This window comes from Equus przewalskii, chromosome 15, assembly GCF_037783145.1.
Source record: "Equus przewalskii isolate Varuska chromosome 15, EquPr2, whole genome shotgun sequence".
In the NCBI taxonomy this organism is placed as follows: Eukaryota; Metazoa; Chordata; class Mammalia; order Perissodactyla; family Equidae; genus Equus; species Equus przewalskii.
Window position 1 is genome coordinate 2933399 of NC_091845.1, and position 24383 is coordinate 2957781.

General features: G+C 40.8%; 1 long non-coding RNA gene across 2 annotated transcripts in view; it reads left to right on the top strand.

Moving 5' to 3' along the window:
• The window catches only part of LOC139075895 (uncharacterized), a 42433-nt gene that overhangs the window by 14804 nt on the left and 3246 nt on the right, over positions 1–24383 (top strand). For both annotated transcript variants that reach the window (XR_011526804.1, XR_011526805.1), the window contains exons 2-3: positions 15247–15358; positions 16126–16304. This is a non-coding gene — a long non-coding RNA (uncharacterized lncRNA). The remainder of the gene's footprint in view (positions 1–15246; positions 15359–16125; positions 16305–24383) is intronic.

A 24383-nucleotide genomic window follows, 5' to 3' on the forward strand; every position in this document is an offset into this window, starting at 1 on the left:
ATAGTTAACCTTTTAGGTGTGAAAATGCTATGATGGTTACATAGGAGAATTGAAATTACCTCCAAATCTTTGAGGAAAACACACGCACCCACTTGTAAAGTGAATATGGCAACTTCTTCACAATTTTTGGATCTTTTAACTCTTCTGTTTATTTGACTTTTTTATTAGAAAAAGTTTGGCTGTAAAAGAATCCCCTCTTCCCCCTCAAACTTTTTTATGTATTTCTTTTTCATTGTAAAATTAATTTTTTTCTAGCCTCAAATAACCAATCATAGCTTCTAATCTACTTGAGATAAACTGTGACATAACTCTGAATTTTAATTTGCTTAATTCCATCCAAGAGGGGAAAAAAAAGGCAGAAGAAATAAGCCTTTCTATTTCAACTTGGACTTGGAGGCAGTATAGATAGGATTTTTTTGATCAAGGAGAGTGGCCCTGAGCTAACATCTGTGCATGTCCTCCTCCATTTTATGTGGGACACCACCACAGAGCGGTCTGACGAGCAGTGCTAGGTCCACGCCAGGGATCCATACCTGCAAACCCCGGACTGCCGAAGTGGAGCCCACGAACTTAACCACTACGCCACTGGGTTGGCCCCTTGTTTTGAGCTTCACGGTTAAGCACCTGCCTTATTCTCTCTCTCTCCCAAAGAGCACTGGTCCTGTGGAAAAGGGGGCCAGGAGGTCAGGTGGGTGTGTGCCTGCCCAGGGTCCAGGGACAGGGGTATGGCCCCCAAACCTCAGGGGCCAGGGAGAGGGCAGCGGAGTTGGCTTCAGGGTCTGCAGGGAGCTTAGTCATGTTAGCCTGGCTGTTGCGTCCTTCACAAGCTGTGTGACCAAGGACAAGCTGTAAAACGACCCCGCTAACACCTCACAGGATGGCCTTAAAGATCACATGAGAACATGACTGGGGTCACTTTGCCAACTTCCCCGAGCCTTCAAACAGCAGCTAGAACACAGCTGACGCTCAGCTCTAAAGCCGCTCCCTGGGTCTCCCGTATCCGGGGTGGCAGCCGTGCCCTCTCTGGCTCCCGGAGACCTTTGTCTTGACCTCTCTGGACACTGATCTTCACCTCCTGCACTTGGGCTGCTGTGCTGGGACTTGGGCATGATCTCTGACCTCAAGGAACAGCCTGTGATGTCTTTGCGCAGTGAATCTCCACGACTTCTTTCTGCACCTCTCCATCCCTGCCACACGAACACACAACTGGCCTCACACGAGTAGCACAGAGACTAGCGTGTAGGGGAGCTCAATACATCTTTGAATCAGTTATTGACCTAGTCTCTCGGATTGACTTCAATTTGTGCAGGATGCCATGCAAAGTGGGAAAGATACGGATAGTTATGTTGCAACCCTTTGCCTTGGGCTCACAGTCTAGTGGGGGAAGAGGGTCGACTCATACACAACCATTTATAATGGAAGATAAAGCGATGTTTCAGCCACCGATTGCCATGTAAGAAGCCATGCCAAACTTCTAAAAAAAATAATTGATTTCTTATTCCTCATAGTTCTGCAATCTGGCCTGAGCTCAGCTGGGCGGTTCTTCCGTTTACCTGGTATCTGCTGGGGCTGGAATGTCCAAGAGGGCTTCTTCAACTCACATTTCCAGCACTTCAGCTGGAATGGCTGGAACAGTGGGGGCTGGCTGGGCTCACCTATCTCTCCATGTGGTCTCTTCATCAGGGTAGCTGGGCCTCTTTACCAGGTAACTCAGGACGTCAAGAGACAGTGTCCCAAGAGGACAAACCTCAGCATTCAAGCACTTGTCAAGCCTCTGCTTGTGTCACTCTTGCTAATGTCTCATTGGCCAAAGCAAGTCACATGGCCAATCCCAGAGTTAATATGTGAGGGACTATAAAAGAGCATGGGGGCCGGCCCGGTGGTGCAGCAGTTAAGTTTGCGTGTTCTACTTCTCGGCGGCCTGGGGTTCGCTGGTTCAGATCCCGGGTGCGGACATGGCACCACTTGGCAAGCCATGCTGTGGTAGGCATCCCACATATAAAGTAGAGGAAGATGGGCATGGATGTTAGCTCAGGGCCAGTCTTCCTCAGCAAAAAGAGGAGCATTGCAGTAGTTAGCTCAGGGCTAATCTTCCTCAAAAAAAAAAAAAAAAAGAACATGAATACTGGATGCTCTGTTTCATTGGAGAGCACCAATGTATCAATCTACCATAACTAGGATAAGCACTGCATAAAGGAATAAATAAACTGCCATGGATCACCCAGGAGGAAGCTATTCATTTTGCTGTAAAGATGTCATACAGGCTTTCACTCATCCATTCATTTAACAAGTATTTCTTTTTTTTTACTGAGGTAAAATTGGTATATAATATTATATAAGCTTCAGGTGTACAACATTTTAGTTCGACATCTGTATACGCTATAAGGTGATCACCCCTAAAAGTCTGTCACCCTCCGTCACCATACAATCGACTCCCTTTGCCGATGTCACTCACCCCCTGACGAGTATTTTCTGAGTGTGGGGATGCAGTATGGACAAGACAGATGAGCTTCTGCTTCTGTGGGGTGTCAAATAATAAATTCGCAAAGAAGATAATTTCAGGTGATGGTAAGTGCTATAAAGAAAACAAAATAGCATAATAGGGTACAGAGTGGCTAGGAAGTGAGGTGTGGCTCTTTAGCTAAGGAGGGCAGGAGAGGCCTTCCTGGAAGGTAGGGCCTAGTGAAGATCTAAATGATGAGAGGAAGCGGGCCAGCCATGTGGGGATTCGGGGAAGAATGTTCTAGAAAGAGGGAACAAGAGCAAGGGAAGGAGGCAGGAATGCATCTTGACATGTTTTACAGACAGAAAGAAGGCCAGAGTGGCTGCAGTGTAAGAAAAGATGGGAGAGAGAGGGAGGGAAGGTCAGAGGGAGCAGGCAGGGACCTTGTTGGACATGTGGATGCAGCCTCGAAGCATTAATTGAGTGTCAGGAGCTGTGACCCATAGTTTCTTGCCCATGAACTCGCCCCTCTGCATTTCCAGAACCATTCTGAGAAGGCAGCTAGACCTGGGGACGGCCAAAAGGGGAGGGACTCAGAAGGAAGTTAAAAAGTATTCTAGCATTTGAGGTCTAATATCTGTGTCCGGGAAACTGGGAGTCAGAGACCTCCCACGACCACCATGTACACACAAACAGACATGCTGTCTTGACATAGTCTGAGGGCCCCTGTGACCCACTTCTAATTATAACCAGCCTTTGTTTTCACATGCGTCATCCAGTGTAGCCCTCACATTGAGCCAGGAAGAGGCAATCTAAGGAAGCAAACAGTTGAGCAATGTTTGTGCTAAGCCCTGTGCTGAGCATCATCCTATGCGCTATCTCATTTAATCTCCCCCACAACCCTGTCAAGAGGTTTTATTACTGTCTCCATCTCGCTGTGGAGGATATAGTCTCAGAGTTGACGCAAGAAATGGCACAATTGCAATTTCAGCTGACGTCCTTTGATTCCGCATCACAGGCTTGTCCACTCCCAGCGGCTCTGGCTGTCTCATAGCAGGGCTTGCCATGGGCGAGTGGCCAGGTTGCACATTCTCCAAGAGCCTCATCTCCATACAAGGGTGTGCATGAGTCAGAGACACATTGGCAGGATTAAAAGAAGATGCTTATCATATTACCTTGAATTGGTCTTCCTTTATCAAACCAGAACACCTGGAGTACACTATGAGTAGATAGATAGATAGGATATTATACATATATGTGTAAAATTTTCCCTTTGTATTTATTGTACTTTTTCAAATGAAAAATTGTATCTATTGCTTTAAATTTAGATGTTCTTTACCTGAAAATGTTGCTAGAGATTAAAGAAAAGATACTGAGCATATTTGAAATGTTCCTAATACACTATTAAAAAACAAATTTATCCTGTTTGCTGACTTTTCAAAATATCTGCTCATTCCAAAAAGAAAATATATGTATCTTCATCCATATCTATAAAATTCTGTAGCCGTCTTTAGAATAGCACTATTATAAATGCAATGTTTGTGTGTTGAAAGTGTTAATTATTTCAAGTAAACATTTAGAATATACTACAGCATATGGCCGAGTGGTTAAGTTCACGTGCTCCACTTCAGGGGCCAGGGTTTGCTGGTTTGGATCCTGGGCATGGACCTACACGCTGCTCATCAAGCTATGCTGTGGCGGCCTCCTGCGTAGACGATAGAAGGACCCACAACTAGGATATACAACTATGTACTGGGGCGCTTTGGGGAGAAAAAAAAATGAGGAAGATTGGCAACAGATTTAGTTTAAGGCAAATCTCAAAAAAATAAAATAAAGTATACTACAAATTTTAAACTTGATTTGATATTTCTTCATATTCAAAAACCAAATTAGAAGTGGCCCAAGTCTCTCTCAACCCCTGAGAAGCCCCCTGCTCCAGCTGACTTGAGCCATATCAAGTCTAGGATTGACTTTGTTTTTAAAATTGCAGAGAAAAGCGACCCCCTTGCATGATGTTCAATTTGCAGTCCACGTTTAGACACGGCAAAAAACATCCTTGGGGGCAGACATGGCAAAAACATCCTTGGGGGCAGATAACAGTCACTAGCCTGGCTGAGGCTGCCAAGGAGGTCCTGTGCCTCCTTCCCCAGAATCAGCCTGCTTCAGATCCTCTCCGCTTATGTCCCTTACACAGTGGCTGTCACATGTCCCAGTGACCCCGCTGGCCCCCAGGGCTGAGGCTGTACCTGAGCGTGAGCCTGCGTCCTAAGTAACTCCCCGCCGAGCCGAGCTGGGTCACAGTTCTTTCTCGATAGAATCTCTGATTCGCTTTCCCAAGGTCAGGAGCTTGAGCTCATGTGTTTCAGGGACAACCCAATCAGCTTGTATTTAAAACAGAGACTTTTTATAATTTGGAAAAGAAGGTAGAGCTTCTGGGAATAGGGAAAACACAAGTTAAAAGCTTTCCCCCCAATCTTGGTTTGTATATTTGCAGTATAACAATAAAGGAAATAAAAATTAGAAAACCCTCAATGATCTCAGCATGCTTCCCTTCTAATCCTCATCCCTAGAGGGGTATATTCTCACAAAGCTGTAGCTTTTTTTTTTTTGTAGCACAACTTTGTAGCACAATACAAATTTGTGTTCTGTCTTTTCTCCTGATGTCATTGATTCCAAAAAAGAGAACCTAGCTTTTTAGAGGGAAGGAGTTACTTTTTATTCCCAAGATGGTGTAATATTACATAAAGTTTAGGGAAATTGAAAAAATTTATTCATAAGCCTGCTCTCCTTGCTAAACAACTTTTTTTTTCTTCTGAGGAAGATTAGCCCTGAGCTAACATCTCTGCCAATCTTCCTCCACTTTATATGTGGGTTGCTGCCACAGCATGGCTGATGAGTGGTATAGGTCCGTGCCTGGGATCCCAACCTTCAAACCTGGGCCGCCAAAGCGGAGTGCGGAACTTAACCGCTACACCATGGAGCAGCCCCAAGAAATTTAACTTTTGCCTTTCCTATCTATACTTTGTTCACCGCATCCGTATTTTGCATATTTTACATAATAGAACTATTCTGGTTATTGCCCACAGCATTCACAGGTTTAAAAAAAAGAATACATACTCCTACACTCTAAAAAACTCTAGAGATCTGTGTTGAGTTCTCCTTACCAGTCCTCATCCGTGTGCGTATTTCACTTTTACAATTGTAATCGAAGCATGAGTCCAATGTAATCTTTTTGTTCTGTTATTTTATATTATAAAACATTCAATATTTCCTTATAGTCTTTGTCATTTTTTCTCTTAAATTTTCTTTAAGACTTGAAAGAATTATAAAGGTAATTTATGCTAATTTGGTACAAGCAAAATAATCCAAAAGTTTGTAAAAGAAAAATTCTATCTGCCCCACATCCTACTCGAATTCTGTCTGCGGAAGTAATAAATATTAACAGCCTGGAGGGCTCAATCTATATTTTTCCCCCTCTATCTTTCAGATAGAAACTAAATATAAACAAATATACACTGTTTGGGACAAAAATAGTATACTATGCACATTTCTTGACAACTCACTTTTTTTTTTTTTAACATGACATGCATATTCCTCCAGGTCAATAGATACCGATTTAACTTCTTCTTTTAAATAGGTTTATAATATTCTACGGTAAGAATCTACTGTGATTTATTCAGCTATTTTCCTAATGACAAACATTCCTATTGTTTCCAGTTTTTTGCCTCTAAAAACAATGCTGCGCTAAAACATCCATCTGCATATATTCTTCCATACGGTACTTTTATTTCTGTGGAAATGATTCTCCAAAATGGGATTTACAAAACCAACAAACATGTATATTTGTACTTTTAAATGTTTAAATCAACTTTATTGAGATATAATGTACATACAACAAAATGCTCCCATTTTCAGTGTATCACTCAAAGAGCTCCGGCACATGTGCACGCCAGTGTCCTTTCCCCTGAAGCTTTACAAGCACCGGGTGGTCTCATTCCGTCCACTCTTTGCCGGTCTCACACACGAGTGTCAGTGTCTCCTCCTTGCCTAGTTTGTGCTTCCCTGACCGCAGAGGTCGTGCTGCTGGGCTTTCCTCTTTTACGAGTTGTCTGTACATTCCATTTACCCCTTTTTCTATGGGATTTTAATTCCTAGAAACTGTTTTCTGGGGATATTAACCTTTGTTGTAGATATTATAATGTTTTCCTGCCATATCCTTTGTCCTCTGGCTTTTTAATAATGTTTTTGTCATAGAACTTTACGAATTTTCAGTGGTCAAACATGACTATCTGCCTTCACGGCTTCTAGATTCCCTGGTAAGCATAACGGATACGTATTTCGTGTCCTGTTTCTTCACTTAGGATATAAGTATTTCCCATTTGTTACAGTTCTCAAAATTATAATTGTTAACGGCTGCATAATATCCCACCCAGAGATGGCCCATAAATTATTTAAAATTATTCTCTTGCATACTTAAGTTGTCCTGATTTTTCATTTTTTATTGAAACGTCTTTGTGCACATGCCTTTTTCTCCTTATTCAATTAATTAATTTCAATAATTTCCCAGGAGTAATGTCTTTGGTTTTGAAGATTTCATGTAATTTAAAAAATATTTCAGTAATCTAAAGAAATACCAGCACAGGGGCCGGCCGGGTGGCGCAGCGGTTAAGTGTGCACATTCCACTTCGGCAGCCCGGGGTTTGCCGGTTCAGATCCCGGGTGCGGATGTGGCACCACTTGGCAAGCCATGCTGTGGTAGGCGTCCCACACATAAAGTAAAGGAAGATGGGCGTGGATGTTAGCTCAGGGCCAGTCTTCCTCAGCAAAAAGAGCAGGATTGGCAGCAGATGTCAGCTCAGGGCTAGTCTTCCTCAAAAAAAAATCAAAAAAAAAAAGAAAGAAAGAAAGAAATACCAGCACAGCATCATTAATGCTTTCATAGTTGAGTGTAAAACAGGGCCAGTAACAGACCTAGAGGTTCAAGGGATGACAAATCAACCCCAAATATGCCTAGAACCCACTGCCATCTGGTTCGTAGTGGAAAAGAAGCTGACGTTGGATGTTACCTGCTCTATGCTTTCGCATATCTCTCCCCTCCCATCTCCTCTTTACGCTGAGGAAACAAGCCCAGAGCTGAGCCGGTAGGGCCGAGATTGAATCCCACTCTGACTCTGCCTTGAATGCCTGGTCTCCACACTGTGCCTGTGAGTCAAGGAAAACTTGTAGAGCACAGAGCATGGCACAGTTTACACAAGCCCTTTTACGTCCTTTTCCACTGCGGTTCTTAGTCAGGTGAATGCCTTCTCACTCTTCAAGATGCAGATGAAGGGTCTCCTCCTCCAAGCCATCTTCCCCCACTCTTGGGATGGTCTTACCATTCACCACACTGTGTTTTAATCCATCATTTATGTCAGTCTCCCTGACTAAACCCAGCTCCGCTGCTCACTTTGGATCTCTCAGGAGAAGGGCAGGAAGCGCCTTTGTAGGGTGAGCATGGTGAGGCCACCAGCATGGTGAGACCAGTGTAGGGGTAGTATGGGGTGCGTGATGTTGTTGGTAAGCTTGGCTGGGGCCAGGTCGCCAGAGCCCTGGTTGCCATGCAAGAGGCGGGACTCACTCCCATGGCCAGTGTGGAGCTGATTGGAGGGGCTTAAATGTGAATAGACTTGGGTACGTGGTGCTTGTGTGCAGGCTGACAGAATGAGGGCCCAGCAGAGGCAGCTGGGACAAAGGAAAAGGATGAGTCTAGATTCTAGAGAAAAACTGGATTTTGAAGCAATAAGTCTTGGCCACTGTAGTGACTGCTGCTATTCAGGACTACCTGGATTGATTTCTCCCTTAAGAACTTTACAGGCCATGCAGGGCGGGGTGTACATGTGTATCGGGCGGGATATGGCAAAGCAAGGTGAGTGCTTCAGAGCTACGCCGTCTCTGGGGCTGGTCCATCTGGACTGAAATCCTGATGAGTGACCACGTGTAAGTTACCTGACCTCTTTATGTCTCAGATATTTTCAGCTTTAAAGTGAGAGTATGTATCTCATCACGTTGTTGGGAGGAGTAAGAGCTAAGGAATATAAAATGCTTGGTACATATGAGCACTCAATGAATATAATTGTAGCTATTATTGTCATGAGAATATTACCGGTTAGCCCAGAGAAAGGAGCGCTCACGTGGGCCTGGGGCAGCCACAAGACTTCATAAGAGTGGCTTAGGGGATGGGCAGGGGGCCCAGATCCCAAAGGCACAGACACAGAAAATCTTCCTTTGGGGAGAGTAGGGGGTGATCCTTATAGGGGAGAGTAGAGGAAAATGGATTTTCCAAATGCTGTAAGCACTATAAACTCAAGACGTAAATCTTTTCTTTTCCTCTTTGTAATCTGGCATGTGGTCAGCTCCCAAGTATCTGTTAAATAAACGAATGCTTCCAAAATATTTTTAAAATATTTTCAAAATTTTGTTAAAATTATTTTTTATTAAAAAACACTCATTGCAAAAATTTTACCCATTCATTAAAGAACCTTTGTAACACAGACATTGTCAAAACTGTCTAGTGAATTGAATTATAGTCACTCCACTGGCTTTGAGAGAATGATGTGGAAACTTAGGCAACATTTTCAAATTACTTATATTTACTATAAAATTGTTCAACGTAAGATTGTCCAATATAAAAATACCTAATCTATCCAAGCTTCCTATTAAAACAACCGCACACCCAGGCAAATTTCTGTGGGGCAGGGACAGAGGCCCTACACTGTGCCTTAAGTTCTAGGGGGGGTGTCACGCCCTCCCCACAGCTGCCTAGGTGCTCAGTGCGGACTGCAATCAGGGGTAAGGGCTCCCCCATCAGAGGGAGGGCCAGAGCCTACAGCCTGAGACTCCCTCCACCTTCAAGAATTAGAGAACAGGAGGGCAGCATACGACCCTGCCACCATGGGCACAAATGCCATCCAGCTCTGCAAGCTTAAGGCTCTAGAACTCTGGAGTGGGGAGTGGCTTTCTAAGATTGATTTCCAGGGGTACTGCCTCCCATCGCCTGATCTACTGGGCTACATGCAAATGAGCAAACCCTCGCATGTTGGTCCCAGGTACGACTGGTGCAAATCGGGCTCTGCTGTAGGTCTTGTGAATATGCAAATAGGCCAGGCCAATATGTTGATATTAATATGATATGTTGACCCTTCCTGGGATAGGGCGTGTGTTGGTAATTGATAAGATACAGTGCCCAGACCTGGGACTTAGAGTCATAGTTCATATACCCACCCATTCTATACACACAAACAAAAAGGAAGAAAATTACAATTTCTCAGAATCCCACCACTGCTAACATTTTGTTGAGGTTATGCCTGTGCTGAGTATGTATATATATGTGTTATGTTTTATATATCTGTGCAGATGTATTTTGAAAAAGTTAAAACAAAAACAATAAAAATGAGATAATATTATCCATACTATTGCATACCTTATTTTTCTCTTAAATGTAATAATAGATATATTTCTGAGTTTGGCATTTATTAACTAGATGGTCTTGAGCAAGTTACTTAACGCCCTCTGCTTCAGTGTTCTCATCTAGACAAATAAAAAAACGAGCATTTCATCACAGGGAGTTATGTTGTCAGGGTGAGATAAGATAACACAGACAGAGTGCTTCGTTAGGGTCCAGTAAATGTTAGTTATTACTATGAAGTGGTTAAATATTCTCCAGAATTTTAAATGGCTGTGTAGCATTCCTTTGTACTGATACACTGACATATGTTAAATGTATATTTATATGATATAAATATATTTACATGTTATTTATATTATATATTATTTATACATATGATATATATCTGGCCTATGTATTGAAATACTGATATAGTGGCATATGTATATACTGGCATACATTTATTTATACATATGCCTTAATATCAATACATATGTATTGTATATAAAACTAATTCCTTATCTTTAGACATTTAGATTGTGTCTTCTTTTTCAGTATTATAAACAATTGTCTTAGTCCATTTGGGCTGCTATAACAAATTATTACAGACTGAGTGGCTTACACAACAAACGTTTATTTCTCACAGTTCTAGAGGCTGGAAGTCCAAGGTCAAGGTGCGAGCAGATCCGGTGTCTGGTGATTGCCTGCTTCCTGGTTTGCAGGTGGCGGTCTTCTCAGTATGTCCTCACATGGCAGAAAAGGAGCAAGCTAGACCTGGCCTCTTCTTATAAGGACATGAATCCCCTTTTATGAGAGCTCCACCCTCATGAGCTAATTACCTCCGAAAGGCTCCCCTTCCAAATACCATCCCAGTGGGGATTAGTTTCAACATATGAATTTTGAGGGGACGCAAACATTCGGTCCATATCAACAATCCTTCAGTGACCATCTTTACAACAGCACGGTTGTGCACATCATTGAATATTTCATTAGGATAAATTCCCAGAAGTGAAGTTGATGAGTTAAATAAAATAACATCTTAAATATTTTTCCAGTTGTTACATATTTTATTTTAAATACCAAAGTGTTAATTCAGGCCCGAATTTGGTGAATCAGGAAGAGCACCATCGGTGAGTTCCATTCATTTCTGAAACTTTCAGAAGGGGAGTCCTGTAGCGTATATGATTTCAAGACATCCGCTTGGGAGCAGGGTGATGTGCTTAGTTTCTCGTCATCGCTGTATAATATTCCTCCACTACATCTGTGTTACTGCCTCCTTTTAGTTGCTTCTATGTTTAACTATGCATTATTAATATCCAGATTCTACTCAACATCTTAGGCTTAACATTTGTGGGCTAAAAGTGGAGAGAATAATTATTATTTCCCTTGGATAATTTTCTTTGTGAAAATCCTAATACCATAACAAACGCTAAAATTATTGGATAAGTCAGCCTCAGAACTCTTAACTTTGGTGTGTTAAATTTTTTTCATTTATCTCTCCAGAAATCTTTAAAGACTGCCCCAGGTGCCCCAATGAGAAGAAAATCATCAACTGAAATTTTAGGAAAACTTCCTCTCTTGAAGGTTATCTCTATCCTGCTGTGCTCTGTACCCAAGTTTAGTCCCCAAACCCTGGAACTGAAAGCACTCTTAGAGATACCAGTCCAGCCCTCTCATTTTACAGAAGAGGAAGCAGGTCCAGAGAGGGGCAGGGGCTCGTCCACGCTCACCCACTTAGCTGGTGGCAGAGGTGGACTAGAACCTCTGTCTTCTGACGCCAAGTTCACTGACCTTTCTGCTTGAGCACAGTTTCCTAAGGCATGACCTTGGCCAGCCCCTGCCTCTGCTTGCCCTCCTTCCACTCGGTCCATACAATTACTGAGCAGACAGTCCTGTGCGAGCCCAGATGACTCAGACTTGAGGCCTGGGAGGGGGCAGGGCAGGGTGGTGCAGGAGTGGCTGGTTACTCACAGGAGGGAGTGACACTCTCAGATGGGGAATTGGAGAAGGCCTGTGGCACTGGGCCAGTAGGATTAGGCGAGGAGCAGCCTAGAAGCTGTACAATAAGGACTAGTAGAAAAGAAGTCTGGAAAGGCAGAATGGAGGGGCCGGCCTGCCAGCCAAAGGGGTGTGGATTTTTAGTTCTGCAAAGCTGTGGAGCCACTGAAGGGTCTGTTTGCTTTGTGGGAGAAAATATAACATAAAATTTGCCCTTTTCACCACTTTAAAGCGTATAACTCAGTGGCATTAATTACAGTGTTGTATGACCATCGCCACTATCCATTTCCAAAACTTTTCCACCACCCTAAACAGAAACTCTGTACTCATTAAGCAATAACTCCTTATTCTCTCTTGCTCCCAGCCCTTGGTAACCTCTAATCTATTTTGTGCCTCTATGAATTTGCCTATTAAAGATATTTCATATAAGTGGAATCATACAGTATTTGTCCTTTTGTACCTGGCTTATTTCACCTGGAAATGTTTTAAAGATTCATCCATGTAGAATATCTCAAAAATTCATTCCATTTTTTTTTTTCGGGTGCTAAATATATCATGTTACTGTTTGCTTTTATTTTGATAATATATACATGACATAACATTAAACATTTTAACCATTTTTAAATGGACAGTTCAGTGGTATTAAATACTTTCACCTTGTTGTTCAGCCATCACCATTGGCCATCTCCAGAACTTTTTCATCACCCCCAATGGACACTCTGCCCCATTAAACACACCTCCCCATTCCCCTCCCCCACCCCTAGCAACTGCCATTCCACTTTCTGTCACTGTAACTTTGACTATTCTAGATACATCAAACAAGTAGAATCATACATTTGTCCTTATGTATCTCTCCTATTTTATTTAGCATAATGTTTTCACGGTTCACCCATGTTGTAGCACGTATCAGAATTTAATTCCTTTTCAAGGCTGAATAATATTCCACTGTACGTATAGACCACATTTCGTTTATCCAGTCATCCTTCCATGGGCCCTTGTGTTGCTTCCCCCTCCTGACTATTGTGAAGAAGCCTTCAGTGAACATTGGCATACAACTATCTGCTTGAGTCCCTGTTTTCAGTTCTTTGGCGTCTATACCTAGGGTGAAATTTCTGGCTAATATGGTAATTCTATGTTTAACTTTTTGAGGAACCGTCAAACTCTTTTTCCCAGTGGCTGCACCGTTTACATTCCCACCAGTACCGTACAAGGACCAATGGAGGGTTTCGAGTAAGGCTGGAATAAGATAACCTTTCCCAGGCCATCTCCCTCCTGGCCTGCTGTGGTATTCTTCAGGGTTAGGAAACCGCGTCTGTCTACACTGCCTGCTTCTGGGCTACTGCGGTGCCACCTCGGAGGGTCTCTTTTCTTTTTGGTATCAGTACTTAATTTTGTAACGATTACCTCTCTCCTTAATCCTAATACATCCCCACAGTATGAAAATTCTGAACAAAGCAACTAGATCTTTCTTATTCCAACATATTTCTGCTTTGTTATATATTTTCTCTTCTCCTTGAAGACTTTCTTATTAGAGGCTATTGGTTTCGGGGAAAGGGTTGGTTTCGTGGCTCTGTGACCATGAGCAAGTCACTGAAATCTTCTGAGCTTGTCACCTTGTGCAGGATGTTGGCAGATGTGATGCGTGAGTTATTTTTTCAGAAGGCTGTCTTGCTACCTGGAAAAAAAGGACATGGTTATATAGCATATCTTCACAATACTTCTGATATTCTCAAACTTGCTGTTGAGATTTTAAAACTGAGATCTTAATTATATTTAAAGTTTTATGTCCAGGGGTGGTTTATGTCTTAAAACATTTTTAAATGATATATAGAACCATTCAAGTTCATATTCCACATGCATTTGAAATATTATCTTTTATTCATTTTTAAATAACAATATTTGTCTTGTCTTGAATTTTCCTCCTATAGTAGATGCTGATAAAACCATCAAGGCAGCTTTTATTTGTCACAATTTATATTTATGGGAGTAATCTTTTAAATTTGTTCAAGATCAGTAAATACCATGTAATTTTACCTCTATGCCTATATATTTACCTTCTTTATAGTAATATAAATATATAAATATATTTTATTTATATTTTTATATTTTATATTATATTTATATTTTATAAACTTATAAATATAGAATAGGAATACATTCTTTCTGGTAATACAAGGTAAGAAAGCAGTGTTTTCTTGTTGGTGTTGTTTTCTAGATGCACCAGCAGTTATTGATTTGACTTCAGTTTGATAAATTTATAATAGGAAGAGGTGATAAAATTACTGTACTTAGAAAATATTATATGTAAAGAAGTATATATATTAGAATATTAAAATAAAGTACAAGAATAAAGCATTAAATATTTTATATATTGGCATTTCCTGATGTAAAAATTTCCTTACACCAGTTAATGCACAATTTTTATAAAGATTTGTATAATACAATAGCTTCCAAGATTTATATGAATTGCTTGTCCTAGATTGGAAAGTCCTAAGATATTATGTTTATGGACCCTGCTGACTCACTTGGATCTATTTCTCAGAAACACAGCTCCAGAACACAGGCTGATTATCTCAGAGCCTGCCGAATAAAGTGAAATATCTAGAAGCAAACAATGTTTATAGTTACTCTGATTCAGCACAATTTAGATTCTCTTTTGGCAAAGGAAACTAAATAATGCCCTGCTACTTCTCAGCCACAGCCAACAGAGAGAGCTTGGAGCTCCTTGTCCAAATGATCATCACAGCAAAGGCAGCCCCTGGAGAGAAGGGGGGGCGGGGGCAGTGTGGACACACCACACTAGATGGCCCTCTCTGGCAGCACCCTGTCTTCAGGTCACCCCCAAGTGGCATTTTTGTTTGCAACATCAGGACTGATTTGTACTGTTGTTGTTTTAATTTGAAACAAAATGAAAGAAACAAAAATTCAGATAGACACCTAAAAAAGACGGAAATTCTGACACGTGTGAAAATTAACAAAGGGAAACCTCATTTAAAATGGAGTCAGGAGGCCAAAAGGGAGAGCTCTCCTGCAGTACCACTTGAGGTCGATTATAGGAAAGAGAGTCAGTTACAGACCCCAACAGAAAGAAGTCAACAGGAAAGAATCATCAATTACAGGAAGAAAATGTACATTGCATCCCAAATAGACTACCTCAGCAACCGAGCCAATGAGAAGCCATCACTACCCTGAACTCTTGCTTTTCTCCAATGGACTTTTGTTCAAAACAACCCCTCCCAATTCCCTATAAAATAATGTTCTTCTTTGATTGTTGGATTTGCCTCTCGTCTGCCATAGCACGCATATCTTGAATTGCAATTCTTTGGCTATTCCTGAATCACCCCATTTTGCTGGTAAAATAATTGGCTGTTTCATTTTTAAGGTTCACATATATGGAGTCAGAAGTGGGATCTGAAGGAGGCGACTGCCAAGATAAAATGACCCCCAGAATCTAGCAAGTTACCTGCACTGAGCTCCTTGTGCTCATCGCTTCTGTGAGTGGCCACCCACTTTTGGTTTGGCGAGTCTCCTCACAGATTTTGACCCCCGCTTCCTTTGCATTCTGAGCTCTCTGACTTACTCAGGACCAAGAGAGGCTTTGTTCTCTCAGGGGATGGACTTTGTCCTCCCAGTTCAAGGCTCTGTCCTTGGGTTCAAGGTGTCATCCCTGGTGAGTACTCAGTAGTTTTCTGAAGGTGGCACAGTTCCTTTTGGGGCTTGGGCTTGCCAAAAACTCAGGTGTTTTCTTTGACTTTCAGATTCCAGCAACTTTCTTTTGTTTTTAGATTCCTTCAGGGATTAGGGCTAGGACTCTAGTAACTTTCTTGGTTTTCAGAGGAAATCTCATAAATGGGATCCCAGTGATCTAAATGTTCTGAGGGAAACCCTTCTTCAGGGACCCTGGCTGGGTTTATATCTGAGAACTTTGGGCCCCTACTTGGGCATTTAACTAAGTCGGCCAAACTGACCAAGAGTGGTTTGAAATTACAATGGCTATTATGGGGAACTTTAGATCTCCCCAAACTTTTTTTAAAAACCAAATTGGAAGACTTTAGCTCTAAAATTAAGCAAAATGAATGGTATGTTTATTTTATTTGGTACCTGGAGGCTTCCAAAAGTGCGCAATACTCTAAAATTGCCTTGTTACGAGTCCCATATCTAAAGTAGCCAAAAAACTAAAAAACTCAAGGAAACAAAAGGGCTTCTGAGGCCTCTCTTTCCTCTCCCCTGTTTTTTGTTTTTGTTTTTGTCTTATGCTCAGACTCCACCTCTGGTGCCGTCTTCTTCCTTCCCTTCTGCATCACCTCTATTGCTGAAACTTTGGCCACCTGAGCAAGTAAACAACTTAGTCCATCCACCAGAGACACAATTTGGATCCAACTATTCACTTGAATTTTGTACCTGAGAAATGGCTGAAGTTTTTGAAACAAAAGCTGTAAGGTCTCTGTGTCTGTCTATATGTTATGTCTGTCTATTTTCATACGTGACATTTTTCTACCTCCAGATTGTATTGCTAAGATTGATTTGTAAAAGAGCTCTATTTAATTAGCTTGCAATTAAGCACTTATAAATTAAGTATTCCTAAACCTCAGAAATATAATGGAAATTAACCCAATTGTTTTCAAGTTTACATGCTCTAGGATTAATCTTTAGTAAATAACATTTAGCTTAAGATTGTTGTTTTAATTGAAACAGTCATGTCTTTAGAGTTATCAATGCTGAATATAATGCAGACATACAACTTTCAATCTGCCTGAGTTTACTAAGCTCACGTTATCTCTGTTAGAAAATTTGTCAGCAAGAAAGTGACTTAACATGATGGTTGGTTGTTTAATGTCAAATCCAAGCATGATTGTTAAAAGCAAGTAACATAAATAAATATAAATAAGATCAAAGCTTATACTAGGTTAAACTAAATAATTGATCATTGAATAGCTAGATAACTTTTAAATAAGATGAACATTAATTACTGAACACAGGCTTATCTACTTTTGGCTTCCTATTCCAGAGAAACTAAAGATATTTGAATTTATTGGTGAACATGTTTTATGCAACACTGAGAAATTTTCTATAAGAAAAGGCACATTTCTAGAAATATATAAAAGATAGTTATAAGTTCTCCAAGCCACAAAATGCTAATATAGTTCACAATTGCTTACTTAGTTTTTCCCCAGAAATTAAGGATTCTAAGAGTTAGGAATTCTAATCAGGGCTTGTCCCAGTGGCCTAGTGGTCAAATTTGGCACACTCTGCTTCAGTGACCCAGGTTCAGTTCCCAGGCATGGACCTATACCACCTGTCTATCAGTGGCCATGCTGTGACAGCAGCTTCATACAAAATAGAGGAAGATTGGAAACAGATGTTACTCAAGGTGACTCTTCCTCAGCAAAAAAAAAAAAAAAAAAAAAAAACCAATCCTAAGTAATATGTGTGATAATAAGGGAAACGTCTACATATCTAAAGGCCTGCCCTGGAAAAGGAATTTTAATGTGTGGTCAAGCTGGCTAAAATTAAAATGAATTTATTAAAATGAGTTTTAACAATAAAATAAGCTGATGCAGGGGGCTGGCCCCATGGCCAAGTAGTTAAGTTCAGGTGCTCCGCTTTGATGGCCCAGGGTTTCACTGGTTCGTATCCTGGGTGCGGACATGGCACCGCTCATCAAGTATGCTAATGTGGCATCCCACAGAGCACAACCAGAAGGACCTACAATTAGAATATACAACTATGTACTGGGGGGCTTTGGGGAGAAGAAGAAGGGGGAAAAAAAAGAAGATTGGCAGGGGCTGGCCCCGTGGCCGAGTGGTTAAGTTTGCGCGCTCTGCTGCAGGTGGCCCAGTGTTTAGTCGGTTCGAATCCTGGGCGCGGACATGGCACTGCTCGTCAGACCACGCTGAGGCAGCGTCCCACATGCCACAACTAGAGGAACCCACAACGAAGAATACACAACTATGTACCGGGGGGCTTTGGGGAGAAAAAGGAAAAAATAAAATCTTAAAAAAAAAAAAAAAAGAAGATTGGCAACAGATGTTAGCTCAGGTGTCAATCAAAAAAAAAAGCTGATGCAAAATTAAATTTTGTCCTTATTTTCTGTTGAAAAGACAAGGTTTTCTTGGGCTATTGGTCTGCTTTTAACAACAGATTGTAAAAGCTTCTTTACCTTTAAGTAATATGCCTAGAAAACAGAAATTCTATATTTTATCAAAATTATTTTCTGTGCTTTCTGTTAAAGGCTAAGTCTTTTCTATTAAGAGGAACTAAGGCTTTTCACAGCTATGTAACCTTCTATATTTGTCTTTGAAATACTTCTGTCACTTTGGTTAAATGGATAATTAAATATTGTTTATAATTTTCTGTGATTCTACTTCACTAAATGTCCAAAACTTTTTGATATTTTTTATATACTTCTCCCAAATGAAATTCTAAATAAAGTCTTTTTGACCTGAAAGTAGCTTTGGGAATTTCCAGAGGGCTCCTGGGACTTCTCAAAGGATTTTGCTCTTTCCTCTTTTTTTTTTTAAGATTTTTTTTTCCTTTTTCTCCCAAAGCCCCCCAGTACATAGTTGTGTATTTTTTAGTTGTGGATCCCTTTAGGTGTGGGATGTGGGACACTGCCTCAGCATGGCCTGACGAGCAGTGCCATGTCCACGCCCAGGATTGTTTTACTCTAGTGTTTTTGCAAATATATTTTATCTTCCAGGAAATTCATGGGAAAGATCTTGACAAATACTCTAGAATGCAGGTGTGTGATAACTTGAAGATCATCATACTGAACTAGATTTAAAGGACCCCTTTTCTCCTCTCCTTTGAGAGAAATGTATCTTTACAAGGTTAAGCATTTATCTTTTTCTCCCTACCTGATCCCTCCAGAATTTAGAAGTTCTTAAGTGTGCTTTCCAAGGTAATATATGTATTTGCATAAATTCAATGAGAATCTGTTCTTATAACAGGACACAATTGGAAATACTGGCTACATTACCAAGTCTTTGACTAGAATGTCATATCCTAGAAAGACGTACATAGACTCAGAAATGACCAGAAAGCTTTGAGGAACTCTTGGCAATAAGGAACAGCAAAGCAATCTTTAAAAATCTTACGTGGTTAATCATTATTTTTGCTGTATTTGTAAAAGTAGTCAACCCAAGTTTAATAGAAATTAGTTAGTTTTACTATGATTATCTTTAATAAAAATGGGAGTTGGGCCAGCCCGGTGGCTCAGCAGTTAAGTGTGCATGTTCTGCTTCAGCAACCCGGGGTTCACCAGTTTGGATCCCGGGTATGGACATGGCACCGCTTGACAAGCCATGCTGTGGTAGGCGTCCCACATATAAAGTAGAGGAAGATGGGCATGGATGTTAGCTCAGGGCCAGTCTTCTTCAGCAAAAAAAAAGAGGAGGATTGGCGGCAGATGTTAACTCAGGGCTAATCTTCCTCAAAAAATGGGGGAGTTAATTGTGGAGGGAGAAATTATGTTTGCACCTTTATAGATATTAAATTATAGTCTTATTAATTGTCTTTAAGATTTTGTTATATACCTGTTAGCTGGACTGGATCCTAAATTCTTCCAGTTTCCTTAAATGTCTGGCTATGATACACCAAACTAACATTTCTCACTTTTACTACCCATGAAATCTCCTTGGAAGGACTGTACTAGGTCCTCCTCAGTACCCAGAGGGCAGCCAAACTTCAGAGCCTTGAGCTTTGGGTACACATCTCACAGTTAAACCAGGCTCTACCTAACATTTAGTCCTGAACAAACACTGGAAACCTCAAATCAAATTGACCAGAAAGAGAAGCAGCTGACATCTGAGGCAGACAGCTTTCCCAAGATGCCTGGAACAGGCCTGTATACTTTTCTTTTACTGCTATCTCTCACTTTGTTTCTTCTCTCCCTTCTAAGGAAGGATAATGCCCTTGTCCATATTTTCCAATCCCTGTCTGATTACTGAATCAGAAACCTCAGTCTGTTCAGGGCAATAATAACTCCTTAGTTCATCCTATAAGTGATTTCACCGGAATTCCAGATGCCACTGTATGTTTAAATTGTTCTGCAGGTCCATTTTATAAAGTTAGGGTACTAAGCCTGCCTGATTTCATTCCTTGCTTTAATTTAACCCAAGCTTGGGCGAGAAAGACAAGATCTTATGAATCTTATGATAAATTCTGTAGGATTAATTATGATAAATTCTGTAGGATGGCCAATGTAAATCAGATCATTTGTATAATTGTTGATATACCCATATGTTTAGGCAATCTCTCCTTATGTAACAACAGAATGTCTGAGTATGGTTAAATAGTGGTGATGCCTTTAAGCCAGTGAATGAGTCCATAGATACTGTCACCTATGCAGGAGGCTTATGTACATCCCCTGGTTACATTTTCATATGTGGAGGCTCCGACAATAGCCTTTATGCCTGGGCATCTCACTGCCTTGACAGCTGGAGAGTACGAGGACAGTGTGCCCTTGCCATATTCCTCACCCTGTTCTCCCTTCATAACCAGTCAGAAGCCCCTCATTGGTCAGTTATACTAAATCCCTGTAATCTCCTCAAACAAGAACTTGCAGGAGGCATGTATGATTCTCGGTTTGCCTCCACAAGGAGAGCTTTCTTTCCATAGATCCAAGAAAATGATCAGGAATCTTCCCCCAACACTAGAAGAGTTGGCCGATTCCAAAGCCAAAGCAGTTGTGACCCAACAATGGTCGCTTACCTCTTTGGCCGGGGTAGTTTAGAAAACTGTGTAGCTCTTGATTACCCACCTGCTGAGCAGGGAGGTGTCTGTGCAGCAACAAACACCTCCTGTTGCACATGGATAAACAAACACCTCTGGGGAAGTAGAGACCCAATTACATAGAATTAGACAGCAAGTGTGTTGGCTGCAACAAATTTCACTCAATAAGCCACTACCTTTTGCTTTATTCAGCTGGTTACCCTTAGGTCTGGGCTCCTGGTTTGGAACTATCTTACAAATTGGGCTCATTATATTGCTTTTAATCCTGCTTTGTGTACTTGTTGTTAAATTCTATACCTATTGCCTGTTGAAACTTTGTAAACATGATATACCTAATGTGATAATTCAACAGTTTGAAATGGTTTCCAACACTTACAACCTCAGACAACTACAGACTTTGAATAAGAGATGCCTGAGGGTTCTCCCTCCTAACTTCCTTGTTACTCAAATGCGGCCCAAATGGTTTCTACCCACTATGTACTTTCCTTCCACCATGGAACATGACAACCAGGAAAGGTCCTTCCTGGCACCAAGGGACAAAACCATTATGTGCAGAGAATCTGACTCTTGATCAGTGATGCTTTCAGAGAAAGATCTTGATCAAAAAGGGAGAATGTGAAAATTAATAAAGTGAAACCTCATTTAAAATAGAATCAGGAGGCCAGAAGGGAGAGCTCTCCTGCAGTACCACTTGAGGTCAATTACAGGAAAGATAGTCAATTACAGACCCCAACAGAAAGAAGTCAACAGGAAAGAATCATCAATTACAGGAAGAAAATGTACATTGCACCCCAAACAGAAGTCCATTAGCTCGCAACTCAGCCAGTAAGAAGACATCACCACCCTAAACTCTTGCTTTTCTCCAATGGACTTTTGTTCAAAACAACCCCTCCCAATTCCCTCCTTCTTCCCTATAAAATAACCTTCCTCTGCTTTGATTGTTGGATTTTCCTATGGTCTGCCATAGCACATGTATCTTAAATTGCAATTCGTGGGCTATTCCTGAATAAACGCATTTTGCTGGTAAAGTAACTGGCTGTTTAATCTTGAAAGTTGATGCATGTTACAACATGGATGAACCTTGAGGACATTGTGCCAAGTGAAATAAGCCAGTCTGAAAAGGACAAATACTGTATGATTCCACTTATACGAGGTATCTAGAATAGTCGAACTCATAGAGACAGAAAGTAGGATGGTGAGTGCCAGGAGCTGGGGGAAGGAGAGAATGGAGAGTTAGTGTTTCTTGGGGACAGATTTTCAGCTGGGGAAGATGAAAAAGTTCTGTAGCTGGATGGTGGGTGTTGGTTGCACAACAACGTGAATGTACTTAATGCTGCTGAACTGTACGCTTGAAAATAGTTGAGATTGTAAATTTTATGTTAGGTATATTTTACCACAATAAAAAACAATTCAGAGAATCTACCCCAAATCCACATAGCTTTGTACATTTAGGCCTTGGCTTGTTAAACAGAAATCTGCTTAGTCTTCCTTTACTGAACACTGAGGTTTTTTTTAAAAATTTTATAGATCATCGTAAATGTAAGGAAGTAGAGATTTTTTTTAGATGATTAATCCTTCCAGATTAAAGTTACAGTCAGGGCCAGTTCCAGGGGCCTAGTGGTTAACTTTGGCACGCTCTGCTTCAGCATCCCAGGTTTGGTTCCTGGGCACAGACCTACACTACTTGGCTGTCAGTGACCATGCTGTGGCAGCAGCTCACATACAAAAAGAGGAAGATTGGCAACAGATTCGCTCAGGGAGAATCTTCCTCAGCAAAAAGAAAGAAAGAAAGTTATAGTCAGACTTGGCTCAGATGCAGTGGATTCCATGGTGTCAGTCTTCAGGGCCATAACTCCACTGTGTAACACAAAGTGGCAAGGTAATCCTAGCCTGCATACAGACCACATGGAATTAAACTAGAAGTCAATAGCAGAAAGAGAGCTGGAAAGCCCCTCCCAAATACTTAGAGATTAAACAGTACACTAATTTTTTTTTTATTGCAGTAACATTGGTTTATCACATTATATGAATTTCAGGTGTACCTCGTAATATATGTCAAATTCTGCGTAGAATTTGTTCATGTTCACCACCCAAAGACTAATTACTATCTGTCACCACACACATATAAACAACACACTTCTAAATAACACATGGGTCAAAGAAGAAATCTCAAGAGAAATTTAAAAATATTTTGAATATTCAAAGAACTCTTAAAACTCAACAGTAAGAAAAGGAACAACCTGATTAAAAAATGAGCAAAACACCTGAATAGACACCTCACCAATGAAGATGTAGAGATGGCATATAAGCATATGAAAAGAGGCTCTACATCATATGCCATCACCAGGGAATTATAAATTAGAAAACAAAGAGATACCAATACACAAGTATCAGAATGGCCAAAATTCAAAACACTGACGTTAAATGCTGACAAGGATGTGGAGCAACATGCATTCATTGCTGGTGGGAATGCAAAATGGTAGACGCTCTGGAAGACAGTTTGGCAATTTCTTATAAAACTAAACATATTCTTACCAAATGATCTAGCAATCATACTCCTTGGTATTTACCCAAAGGAGTTGAAAACTTATGTCCACATAAAAACCTGCACGTGGATATTTATGGCAGCTTTATTCATAATTGCCCAAACTTGGAAGCAACCAAGATGTCCCTCACTAAGTGAATGCCTGTGGTACACCCAGGCAATGGAATATTATTCAGCACTAAAAAGAAATGAGCTACCAAGCCGCAAATACACAAAGGAAACATATATATATATATATAACTGAGTGAAAGAAGCCAATCCGAAAATGCTACGAACTATATGATTCCAACTATATGACATTCTGGCAAAAGCAAAACCATGGAGACAGCAAATGAGCAGTGCTTGCCAGGGTTTCTGGCAGAGGGATGTGGGAACTCTGTACTCTGCTCAGTTTTGCTATGAACCTAAAACTGCTGTAAAAAAAAAAATGTCTGGAATTAGATAGTGGTGATGGTTGCATGGCTCGGTGATGGTTGCATGGCTCTGTGAAGGTACTGAATTGTACACTGTAAAAGGGTAGCTTTTAAGGTATGTCAGTTATATCTCAAAGCTGTTATAAAAAAGATAACTATAAGGTTGTTTTGTAGATTAAAGAAGATCATGCAGCATTTTATACATCTATTATAACACTTAGTAAATATTGTTTTATAACTGCTTGTCCCTTTCCACATATGGACATAAACCTCTCCATTTTTTCATCTTTGTATTCTCAGTGCTTAGCAGTACCTTACACTTAGAAGTTGCTCAGTAAAGGTTTAATGAAGGAATTGGAGGTGAGAGATAAAGTGGAGAGAAGGATTACAGATGACTCCAGGGTTTCTAGTCTGGACAAATAGATGGATTGTGACCAACAGGGACTTCAATATGGGAAGCGGGTTTCATTTTGTTTGTTTATATGTTGAGTAAAGCACACTATATTTCAAACAAATTGTATTTGAGTAGTCTGTGGAATGTCCTGGTTAATTTATCCAAATAGTAATGATACTGACCCTGATATAAGGTTCCCTATATTAAACCCAGCATATATGGGGTTAAAACCAAAACACTCATTCCCTGCTTATTCCCTGGCTTCCTGCCTCCAGAATCCACTATCTTCCATGGAGACACACACCACCAAGGACAAGCACCTGAATTCATTATCTCCTCCCTGCAAAGAGATACAGCCTGTTGGGAAAGCTGCTGACCAGCAAGGTCATGGGTTCCCTCCTCTCTCAAGTAGTCTCAAGGCCAAAGACAGGCTG